The 12,060-nt window shown below is 43.0% G+C and overlaps 1 protein-coding gene across 7 annotated transcripts in view; it reads right to left on the minus strand.

The window, feature by feature from the left end:
• The window catches only part of WIPF1 (WAS/WASL interacting protein family member 1), a 76,544-nt gene that overhangs the window by 29,206 nt on the left and 35,278 nt on the right, over nucleotides 1–12,060 (minus strand). The gene's annotated exons all lie outside the window — the stretch shown is intronic.

Genomic DNA, 12,060 nt, shown 5'->3' on the forward strand with positions numbered 1-12,060 from the left:
CTTGCCCATCGTGCGCACTTCTGGTGACTGCTGTGCGGCTATGCAGCATGCTGGGATGCACTGTATATTCTGACACCTTTCTATCATAGCCAGCAGTAACTTTTTCAGCAATATGTAGCCCTACGATGGGATCAGACTAGACAGGATAGCCACACATCAATGAACCTTGGGCGCCCATATGCCTGTTGCTAGTTGACCATTTTCTCCATGGACCACTTTTGGTAGGTACTAACCACTACACATCAGGAATTTCCGTCAAGCCGCAAGACCGGCCATTTTGGAGATTCTCAGAGTCTCTGACCCATTTGTCTAGTCATCACAATTTGGTTTTAGTCAAATTTACTCAGATCCTTATAATTGCACATTTTTCTGCTTACAATGTATCTGTAGTGTTATACATCCCCCTGACTGATGCAGGCAATGACTGGCCACAATGTCGTGGCCAGAACGTACAGAAGGCGGCCAATGACTGGATGTATGTGACGTCATCACTGCAGGGAAATAAAGATGGGGAAGACCACCATAACATCAGTGCTGGATATAAAAGGTGGGCACTGTCTTTACAATAATTCCTGCAGACAGGAATTATAAGTTTTAAAATCTATATCAACAGAAGATGTAAAATAAAGCAGGTTTGCAATATACATTCATTTTTTTGTTTTGTTGTTATCATGCTGTAAACAAAAACTGTACTTACCAGAAATCCAGGTCCAGTCTCCTGAAGGCAGATTTACTGACTTGTGCTGGTTGAAAAAAAACAGACTAAACACAGGAATTCCGGCCAGTACAGAGAGTCACGGCTCAATGTGTCCATCAGTCACATGACTACCTTCTCTGTGAGCGCTCAGATGGCCTGGGGTACACGGGACTTCCTGTTTTCTGACTGTTTCCTGTTTTTTGAGAAAAAAAGAGTCAGAAAACAGGAGGTGCCGTGTTTTCCATGATAACTAAAAAATAAATAATGAATGTATATTGCAAATTTGCTTTATATTACATCTACTGTTGATTTAGATTTTGAAAGTTATAAGGACAGTGACACTTTAAATTCCCAGACAACCTCTTAGGGTGTGGATCATTGCTATATTTGTACTTGCAGGCTTTTTGCAAATGGGGAACTCCTAAACAATACTTACAGGTACAGGTTTAGGCTATGTTCACACGATGGAAACCTTGAAAAATAGGGGGGGGGGGGGGGGGGGGGAATTGGAAATTTTTCAATGTTTGCATTTTACAATCTATATCTCAAAATGATCCTGAATGTAAGCAGTTTTCATTGTGGCCACTAAGCCTAATATTCTTGGTCTGTACTGTGGAGAAAACTCTCAGCATTGCCCTACTTATTATTACAGACAGGATTACAGTGAAAGTGAAATGCCAGTATATGGATAAGATGGATCAGGCTATTCACAATAGGTGATGGTCAGAGCTTTTTGCATAATGAACTCTGCACAGGTCACACAACATGCCTAGACTCTACTATAGAAGTCAATAGGATGCCCTTCAGGCTACTTTGCCTAAGTCTATGGGGCTTGCTATAATAATTAACTGTTTAGTTATTGCAACTGATATAAATATTGCAAAATTAGAATTTTACTAATGTAAGTAAAAAAAAAAAATGGCAGTGTAAGAGTTAAAATTGTTTAGAAGGAAATAAAAAAAGAACCAAAATATTATTCAAAGCATGATAAAATATGTAGCAAGCAATTTTGTGCCTGGTGGGGATTAGTAGGTAACGGTCAGCACATCTGTCCTGGAGTTCACGTCGGGTTACTCAGCCAGTTGTTTTTAAGGTTATATCAGGCCTGTAGATATAAAGCATTCAGCTTCCCTTCTGCGAGGCGAGCACGTTACTTAATCCAGTTAGTGAGCAGCGAGCCTGCAGCTGGCATTAATCTGTACTGACTCCGGGCACCCGAGGATTAATGCTATATTCTGGAGAGTTAAAGGCATACAACTATACATGATAAAATACTGTTTTTACTTGTGGGTGTTCATTCCTTACGGGTAGCGTTGGTGTCCTCTATTTCCCTCCTGTTTTTGTCATCAAAGATTCCTGAGGAATATGTCCCATAATGCAGCGCAGCATAGAGAGTTGTATTATAGGAAAGTTAATATTGATACTATATGTATGTTATTCAGCTTCCTAGCTTTGAGCAGAATTGTGAATGCAGCTCTGGGTTATAGGACATGATGTATCTAAGGATAGGCGTACACTATCTGAATGTAATATGATGGTCATTATACTGATTATATGCAGACAGAGATGTGGCTATAGATGGTGCAGAGGTTGCTGTTGCCATTGGGCCATTGGAACCTGAAAGGGGCCATAAGGTCCATCTGTCCACATGAGGAGGCCAGTGTTTAAAAAAAAAAAAAAATCTGGCAAGTCCTTTAACAATTTTGGTGTTGGGGCCCCCAAAGTCGTTCAGACCCCCAAAGTCAGTCTCGACCACGCACACACCGAGTGGGGAGAGAAGTGCTCAGCGATGTGCTTTTCTCCATTTGTTCAGCGATCATGTCAAAAGTTTTTTTTAAAGGGACAGGTACATTTTCCTCTTACACTTATGCTTTATGGTGGTTTTACACGGAACGATTATCGTTTGCATTTGAGTGATAATCGTTCCGTGTAAACACAGCGAACGATCAAACGACGAGCGAGAAATCGTTCATTTTGATCTTTCAACATGTTCTCAAATCGTCGTTGATCGTTCGCGAAAAATTTGCAGATCGTTCCGTGTAAACATTCTTTCAACGATTTCACCAATGTGTGAGATAGGCTTAAGCGATCGCAAAACGATTGCATAACGATTTTTCCGTACGATATATCGTATCGTCTAAACACTGATCGTTATAAAAAAACATTGTTCATTCAAAATCGTTAATCGTGCGATCGGGCGAATTATCGCTCCGTGTAAAAGTACCATTAGTGTCAAAGAGGTGTGGTCTCTTTCCTCTGTATATACACCCCCCTGTATAATGAGCTACATACACAATCCTCCCCAATGTTGTGTCAGCACCATGGTGAGTTACTAAACACTGACTGCACCTATGCTGGCAGAGTGACAGAAGCCGCACTAACTTGGTGCTTTCGATCATCAGGCAGCTCAGGTGCAGTGAGGATGGGAAGTGAGGCCCCAGCTTCAGTAACTTACTGTGCCTGCTCTGTTATCCTCAGTAGCAGATTATAATAGGTCCTTTTCGGGCGGTAGCCCGGGGCCCTGAGCTCCTGGGGGGCCCATGGCCACACTTGGCTGTAAAGCCCAGTATACGATTTGCTTTCCTTACTACCTGGCTGCACCAGTGACTCATTTTGAGGCTGTCAGAAATCTCTACCCTTAAACCCTTCTCTTCTGAGTTCTTTGCCAACACAAAACTGCTGATAAAATGCACAGATAGAGATGTCCTTTTTGATCTGTCAACAACATTTATTAAGACCAGTAAACTGTATAGGAAAATGCTTTGTCTTGAACTCATTATTATCCATTATCTTGTCAGACAAAGAAGGGATTCAGCTACTCCTAACTTCCTCCATTATTCTAGGTGGAAATGGCTAGAGGGGTACTCCAGCGAAAATCTTTTTCTTTCAAATCAACTGGTGTTAGAAAGTTATATAGATTTGTAATTTACTTCTATTTAAAAATTGCAAGTCTTCCAGTACTTATCAGCTGCTGTATGTCCTGCTGGAAATGGTGTTTTCTTTCCAGTCTGACACAGTGCTCTCTGCTGCCACCTCTGTCCGAGACAGGAACTGTCCAGAGCATAGAAAACCTCTCCTGCTCTGGACAGTTCCTGTCTCATACAGAGATGTCAGCAGAAAGCACTGTCAAACTGAAAAGAAAACACCACTTCCTGCAGGGCATACAGCAGCTGATAAGTATGGGAAGACTTGAGATGTTTAAATAGAAGTAAATTGCAAATCTATATAACTTTCTGAAACTAGCTGATTTGAAAGAAAAAGATTTTCGCCGGAGTACCCCTTGAAGGTCAGTGCTTAATTCAAGTCGTATGAAAGGAAGGTTTCTGATTCTGCAAGCTGCCTCCCAGCCATGGATACAGACTGCATTCTAAGGCTATGTTCACACTATGTAAAAACAAAGGCCATATTTCATAACAACGGCCGCTGTTTCCCAAATAACGACCGGTGTTTGCACAACAACGCCTGTTGTTCTGAAATACGGCCATTGTTTTTACATAGTGTGAACCTGGCCTAAATGTATTGTTTTTAATGTTCTAATACTGAGAAAGTAAGATGATTCCAGATGCAAATCAATGTCTCTTTGTGTGCCGAGAGAAGATTTTGTCTTTTACTTTTGCGTTGCTATCTGTGACAAAACACTGATACATCCTCTGATAATGGAAGAGGAAGCTGGAACGGGTGTTTCTTGATTTTCGGGCTGATTTAATCATGAAGTGGGTCTAAACAACTAAGAAGCCTTGTTCTAGCTATCAGCCTGGATGTTGAGAAACAATCTGTAAAGTTTTATTCAGATTACATATAAATTGTGACTCTAGGGACTGATGTTCATAACTTTCCAGTCCTGGAGCAGGGATCTCATTGAAGTTTACTGTGGGTCAAAGGAAAAGTGACCCTTCTTAAGGAGAGCTCGTCATAAAGACGTGTGGAGACTTACAGACCATTGCTGCTCCGCTGAGAATTCTGGGAAGAAAGGATATGCAAAATAGCTCTCAAACCTCTTGAGCAAAGAGATGTCACTCCAAGTCAAGTCTTGCTCAATCAAGGAGCCTTAGAACATTGACTGGGGATTTTACGCCAAGCCAAACAATCTCTCCAAAAGAAAGATTTGCCATCTGCAGACAGCTGTTTTGTGGTGTTTGCCCCTCATCAATGCAGAGCAGGGTGTTGGCTGGTTAGTGAGACAGGGAGATAGGAGCGGGTGACAGGAGCGGCGAGAGACAGGAGCGGTGACAGGAACTGGGGAGATAGGAGCAGGTTAAAGGAGTGAATGGGATAAGAGCGGGTGACAGGAGCAGGGAGAACAAGAGGGGTGACCTGAGCTGAGGAGATGGGAGTGAGTGACAGGAGCGGTTAGAGACAAGAGCGGTGACAGGAGCAGGGGGAAGACAATAGTGGTGACTAGAGCTGGAGAGATGGGAGTGGGTGATAGGTGCCGGGAGAGACAAGAGCGGTGACAGGAGTGGGGGAGATAGGAGCGTGTGAAAGGAGCGAGGGGGATAAGAGCAGTGACAGGAGCTGGGGGGACGGGAGCGGGTGACAGGAGCAGGGAGAACAAGAGGGGTGACAGAAGCTGGGGAGATAGAAGCGGGTGACAGGAGTGAGGGGGAGAGGAGAGGGCGACAGGAGCAGGGGAGATGGGAGTGGGTGACAGGAGTGGTTAGAGACAAGAGCAGTGACAGGAGATGGGGAGATGGGAGCGAGTGACAGGAGCGGGGGGAGACAAGAGCGGTGACATGAGCTGGGGACATGGGAGTGGGTGACAGGAGTGGTTAGAGACAAGAGGGGTGACAGGAGCAGGGGGGAGACGATAGTGGTGACTAGAGCTGGGGGGATGGGAGCAGGTGACAGGAGCAGGGAGAACAAGAGGGGTGACAGAAGCTGGGGAGATAGAAGCGGGTGATAGGAGCAGGGGAGATGGGAGTGGGTGACAGGAGCGGTTAGGGACAAGAGCGGTGACAGGAGCAGGGGGAGACGGGAGGGGGTGACAGGAGCGGTTAGAGACAAGAGCGGTGACAGGAGCAGGGGGAGACAAGAGTGATGACTGGAGCTGGGGAGATGGGAGTGGGTGATAGGAGCGGTGTCAGGAGTGAGGGGGATAGCAGCGGTGACAGGAGTGGGGGAGATAGGAGCGGTGACAGGAGTGGTTGAGATATAAGCGGGTGACAAGAGCAGGGGAGATGGGAAAGGGTGACAGGAGCAGAGGACATACCATAGAGGTCTATTAGGGCATCCGTGCCGCGACTATGACCTGTCCTATTTTTTGCAGCAAGGATGGTATGAATGCACACATAGGATTTAATAAGCCCTAAAATTGGACAATTTTATAGGAAGTGTAAATAAAGCCTTAGTCTAAGAGAACCCTAAATGTTGGGGGGACCAGGGAGAGACATGGACAGTCGACTGAGGGGAAAGTTCATTGTCAATTAAATTATACATTAGAAGGTACGGTATAATAAACTATTAAACTGAAACGTTATCTCTCAGCCTAACAGACTGCAGAGACACTTCCCATTTTTACTTCTGCTATAAGTGTGCAACTACTGGCAAAGAAGCACATAGCGTAACTTCTGCAGAATCTGTAAGCAAATCACTTGCTTCATTGTTAAGTCTGATGGCTGAAAATAGAAATCACAGAGCATTTCTGTACATTAATAGTGGGCCATTATTTCAGTAACCTTTTCAATGTGGGTTTTTGAAGCCAAAAATGGATACAAAAATATGAAGACTGATTTTTTTGTGCTTTTCCGTCCTTGTACATTGCATATTATGTACATATTGTACATATTATGAATCAATGTTGCATAGATCCATTATTCAGCACCTATGGGCTGCGTCCCCACTATGGGAGGCAGCCACAAATAATGATGATTATTACTATATTATCAATAGATGGCTAACACTAAATGACGGCATGTTCCTGTAGTGGGAGCATAGCACCAGACTGGTATAGGCCTATATGGAATTCACAAGAAAAAAAGGTGACATGTGCTGCATGTTGGCTTATGTAGGCTGTCACTAGATGCACTGTATTTGGCATTATGAAGCCTCAGACACATATGGCGGCACAGTAAGTGCATACAGGTTCAGGCTATGTTCACACTACGTATGAGACCGGCCGTTCCGTGACCCAGTCTCTGCCCGGATAGCACCAGCCGGATGATCTTTCTGGCCGTAGTGTTCTGATGGGGGCGCATCAGCACACGCCCGCATCAGAACTTGCCACTGCACACAATGAAGCAAGCGGCCGGAGCGGAGCCGCTCGCTTCATTGTGTTAACTGACAGGGTTTCCTATGGCTGCAATTCACTGAATTGCGGCCGCAGAAAACCGACATGTCAGTTATCTGCAGCGCGGCACGGGATCCCGGCCAGAGCGTATACGATGTGTATACGCTCCAGGCGGGATCCCATTAAAGTAGAGGCAGTGTTCACAGGCACATAAAGTACGGCGGCTCTCATAGAACACCCCTGATAGCGCTCGTTTGCTCCTCACAGTCGCCCCATGCAATAGGGGCTTAAAAGAACCCTTAGGGTCCTAAAACACGGAGCAATTTTTAACGACTAACGATAAATGACCGCAAACGAGATTGTTTATCGTTAACCTGAAATCGTTCACCATATTACACAGAGAGATAGTTGTTAGTTACGATCGTTAGGGTCCTATTACATGGGACGATTATCGTGCGAAAAATCGTTATATCGTTTTAATTTAAACAATAAACGTTCTGTGTAATTGCATGCAGCAATCAAAAAATCGTTCGTATGTCGTTGATTTGGATCTGAACCTTAAATTATCGTTAATCGTTTACTAATTGTTCGCTAATCTTTCGCTGTAATTCCACATTCGCTCAAGTTCCGCATTTTTTCACTAATCGTTCTGTGTAGTTGACCCTAAGGGCCCTATTACACGGGACGATTATCATGGCAAAAATAGTTCGAAATGAAACGATAATCGTTCTGTGTAATTGCAGGCAAGGATTGAAAAATCGCTCATATTTCGTTGATCGTTGATTTAGATCTGAACCTAAAATTATTGTTAATCGTTCGCTAATTGTTCGCTGTAATTCCACATTCGTTCACTCCTTCTGATCCCAGCAAAACAATGAACAATGTTCAGTTACACTGATCGATTAGTGAACAAATGCGGAACTTGAGCGAACATAATGTGGAATTACAGCGAACGATTAGCGACCGATTAATGATAATTTTAGGTTCAGATCAAAATCAATGATCAACGACACACAAACGATTTTTCAATCATTGCCTGCAATTACACAGAACGATTATCGTTTAAATTCGAACGATATAACAATTTTTCGCACGATAATCGTCCCATCTAATAGGGCCCTTAAGTCCGTATTACACAGCCCGACTCTGAGGAGTCCGGGGAGGGCCGGGGGAAGCTGCAGGGGGGGGGGGAAACTGCAATTTGCCACCACAACCATATTTCAGCATTTCCTTGTATCAGTCAGCTGTTCTATCTGAGCCCAAAATATCCCTGGTTATGAAGCACTAGTAACATGTCATGGAAAAGGCAGCTGAAGTATCTGGCAAGACGTTTGTGGACGGTTTTATTTTTATAAAGTGCAGAAGCTGTAATGGTTTACTTGAAAAATATTTTTCAGGGCTGCTCCCAAACCACGATGCTCACTTAGGCAGCATAGTACATTGTACAGATCTATAACACAGCACCCATATGGGCTCATGTTTGTATCCATATAAAATAAATAACCCTATAATATGGGATGGCCTTCCCTAGAAGGATTCCTTCTGTACACCACAGGCTTGCTCTTCTCACCCCCTGCTTTCACTTTGCAGGTTGTTCTGAGATTTGAAAATCTCCAGTCTTCCAGGATTTATCAGCTGTTGTATGTCCTGCAGGAAGTGGTATATTCTTTCGAGTCTGACACAGTGCTCTCTGCTGCCACCTCTGTCCATGTCAGGAACTGTCCAGAGCAGGTGAGGTGTTCTATGAGGATTTGCTACTGCTCTGGACAGTTCCTAACATGGACAGAGGTGGCAGCAGAGAGTGCTGTGTCAGACTGGAAAGAATACACCACTTCCTGTAGGACATACAGCATATGTATGCTGATAAGTACTGGATGACTGTAGATTTATGAATAGAAGTAAATTACAAGTCTACATAACTTTCTGAAACCGGGTGATCTGAAAAAAGAAAAAGATTTTTGCCGGAGTACCCCTTTAATACATAGAACTCTCTTCTCTACTTCAGCTGCTTCCTTCTGCATGTGAAGCAGAAAGAGTTACCTTAAAGAGAGCGGAAAGCTTAGTATTATGTGCAGAGTGCAAACCTAGCACGAATCTGTAGTGGAGAGCACTGGGTCCTGTCACTGAAGTTGTTTTGACAACCTCTGCTGCGCGGCCCAATGACATGCAGGAGTAGTTGTTACTGGCTTTGGTTTCCGAAACCAATTATATAGGGAACAGTGATCTATAGGCCATTCTATAGAATCTTATCTTCTCAGTTTTCACAACACAATCATCCCAAATATATATATGTGTGTGTGTATTTTATCACAAGAGGAAGTAGTATACAGGAACATTACTGTGAATGTGATTTTTAAATATTACAATGGGTCACACTCCATTAGTGATCACTCATATGTATCATGCAAACTATTTTTACAGAACATTCCGTGTATCATTTTTTTTTTTTTTTTTGCCACAAGTGCTGTAATCAATTTTTTATCCATTTAATAATGAATAGTACATGGGCTGGAGATGAGGCCCTGAATATTAAGAATGCAGAGCTATTATATAAATGCATGTTATTATTAGTTTTACCTTTGTTTTTGCTTCTAGTATATTTAGAAATACAGATCCTTTGATTGAAATGTTATTAATGACCCAGACTACTACAATCTCATCCATTATTTATGGGAAACACCACAAAAATGTCCTGACTATAATTAGACGGTAATGATTACACCCTGCCAATGGACTCTATGTTCTCTAACCAGAGCAACGCGGCTAAAATCAGTGCGGATATCACTATAAGTCTTTATGGTAACTGCTTACATATCAGGTGCTGGGATAGGTGGCAGAGGGCCATATATTTACTGCCTATATCTTAATAAAAGGATTGTAGTAGTAGAGTAGTAGATGCTTGGAACAAACTTCCAGCAGATGTGGTTGGTAAATCTACAATAACAGGATTTAAACCTGCCTGAGCTAAACATATATCTATCCTAACATAATAAGAAGGAAAATACTAAAAGGGCATACTAGATAGATGGACCCAGTGGTCTTTTTCTGCTGACAATCTTCTATGTTTCTATTGTATGATATTACATGGTCATTTTTGTTTAGTTCCAGCTTCTCTCGTATCCACATATCATGTTCAGTACTACAGCTCTGAACCTTTAGGTCAGTAGGGCTAAGTTGAATACATGACATTTCGGCCATAGACAATGGTGGTACCAAGCTTAACCCGGTCCTCAGGGGAGCAGGTGAATTTCCAGGTGGGCCCATGAACTAGACCGGGCCCCTCTTTCATCTAACTTTAACAGAGACAGAGTCACTCACTGTATCTCTGTGGTCTCTTGCTGTGCAAGTGACAAGGTGTCAAGCCATCTGTGTCCTGTGTCATCATAGTGTTGGGCCCACCTTCTTCCTCCCTGGGCCCTCTACTATGCTTTCTTTCTTGCTGCAGGCATCGTCTTCGCCCAAGCATACCACAATGCTTTGGTTCCACACTACATTGTATGGTAAAATGAAAGATGCCGTTCAAAAATGGGGCGAGCTGGGAGTAGTCCGGCTTTGTGCCCATTTCCAACCTGGTCCGTCCTGGTCACCTAACACAGACCCAGGAGTGAACGCGTTGTGTGGACCTCTCCCAGCTCATTCTCCTGATCGGCCGCAGTCTGAACACTGTCAGTCTTTATGTCTCTTTGACATGTTAAAAGTTTTTTTTTTTCACGAAAGTGCCCATATAAGCCCTTACCACACCTTGCAATAACAGTACCATAAAGGCGTTAGATAGCAAGCCCATCATAATTTATTATTACAGTACATCATGGTGAACATATGGTCACTGTCACTTTGCCAATCTGATCTACAATACTAAGAGCATGAATTTATAAGTACAAAACCTGAAAGTGATCAGGTAACATCTTCATGTACAGTACTATTACACGGAGCGATTTTTATCGAATAACGACAAAGTATAAACGATCTTAACCTAGATTGTTTATCGTTAACCTGAAATCGTTCACCATATTACACAGAAAAATGGTTGTTAGTTACGATTGTTACTATGATCATTATTGCGATCGTTACTATGATTGTTTATTCCTTCTGATCCCAGCAAAACAATGAACAATGTGCAATTACACTGAACGATTAGTGAAAAAAAGCGGAACTTGAGTGAACGAATGTGGAATTACATGATAATTGATTAATGATAATTTTAGGTTCAGATCTAAATCAACAATGAACGACATAAGAACGATTTTTCGATTGTTGCATGCAATTACACAGAACGATTATCGTTTAAATTCAAACAATATAACGGTTTTTCGCACGATAATCGTCCCCTGTAATAGGGCCCTTACTGTAGGGTGGGCCCCCAGAATCCCTTCAGCTAGTGGGCCCTCGTCACCCCAGCCCAGCACTGGTGGCACTGTTTACAGAAGGAGGCAGATATGTTTTTTTGTACACCAACCCTTTCATGATTCCAACTACAGTACGCTTAATCACAGCTCTGAGAGAGGAGTTAGATGACTGCATGGTAGTAGCCAAAGACAGGGGATAGAGCAACTGTCAGTGACCGAGAAATTACACTGGATGATGGAGATAAGGCATTATGACCTACTGCATGCATAGACTCTTGTGATCCCACAGCCTAGACATACACACACACACACACACACATATATATATATATATATATATAATCTTGTATATTGTATATATAGTATATTATATTGTATATATATATGTTAGTAGTGCATATAAACCTGCCTGCAGGGTCGATTCTAGGTTTTCTGCTGCCTGAGGCTAAACCTGAAGTGGTGCCCCGACAGTGCCCACACTGCCCCATCAACCCCCCCCCCCCCAGCCTACTGAAAATCATAAGTGAATCACATGTGTATGCAGAAAATCTGCAGTTTATAATAAGTGCACACACAATCCAGCTTCACCATAAATCACCGTGTTCAAGCACGGCCTTCCATCTTTGTGTTCCATATAAAGGGGTAGTGATCACTTGTAGTGTAGTCATGTGTGACACATATAACAATACCTGCAAAGTGTTTGCAGTCCTGACTTCCTTGCATTCTACGTCTGTGACCAGCTATCATATGCAGGTCATGGGGTCAGTGAAGTCAGTGATGTGTAGTAGACA

The sequence above is a fragment of the Dendropsophus ebraccatus genome, chromosome 9, assembly GCF_027789765.1.
Source record: "Dendropsophus ebraccatus isolate aDenEbr1 chromosome 9, aDenEbr1.pat, whole genome shotgun sequence".
NCBI lineage: Eukaryota > Metazoa > Chordata > Amphibia > Anura > Hylidae > Dendropsophus > Dendropsophus ebraccatus.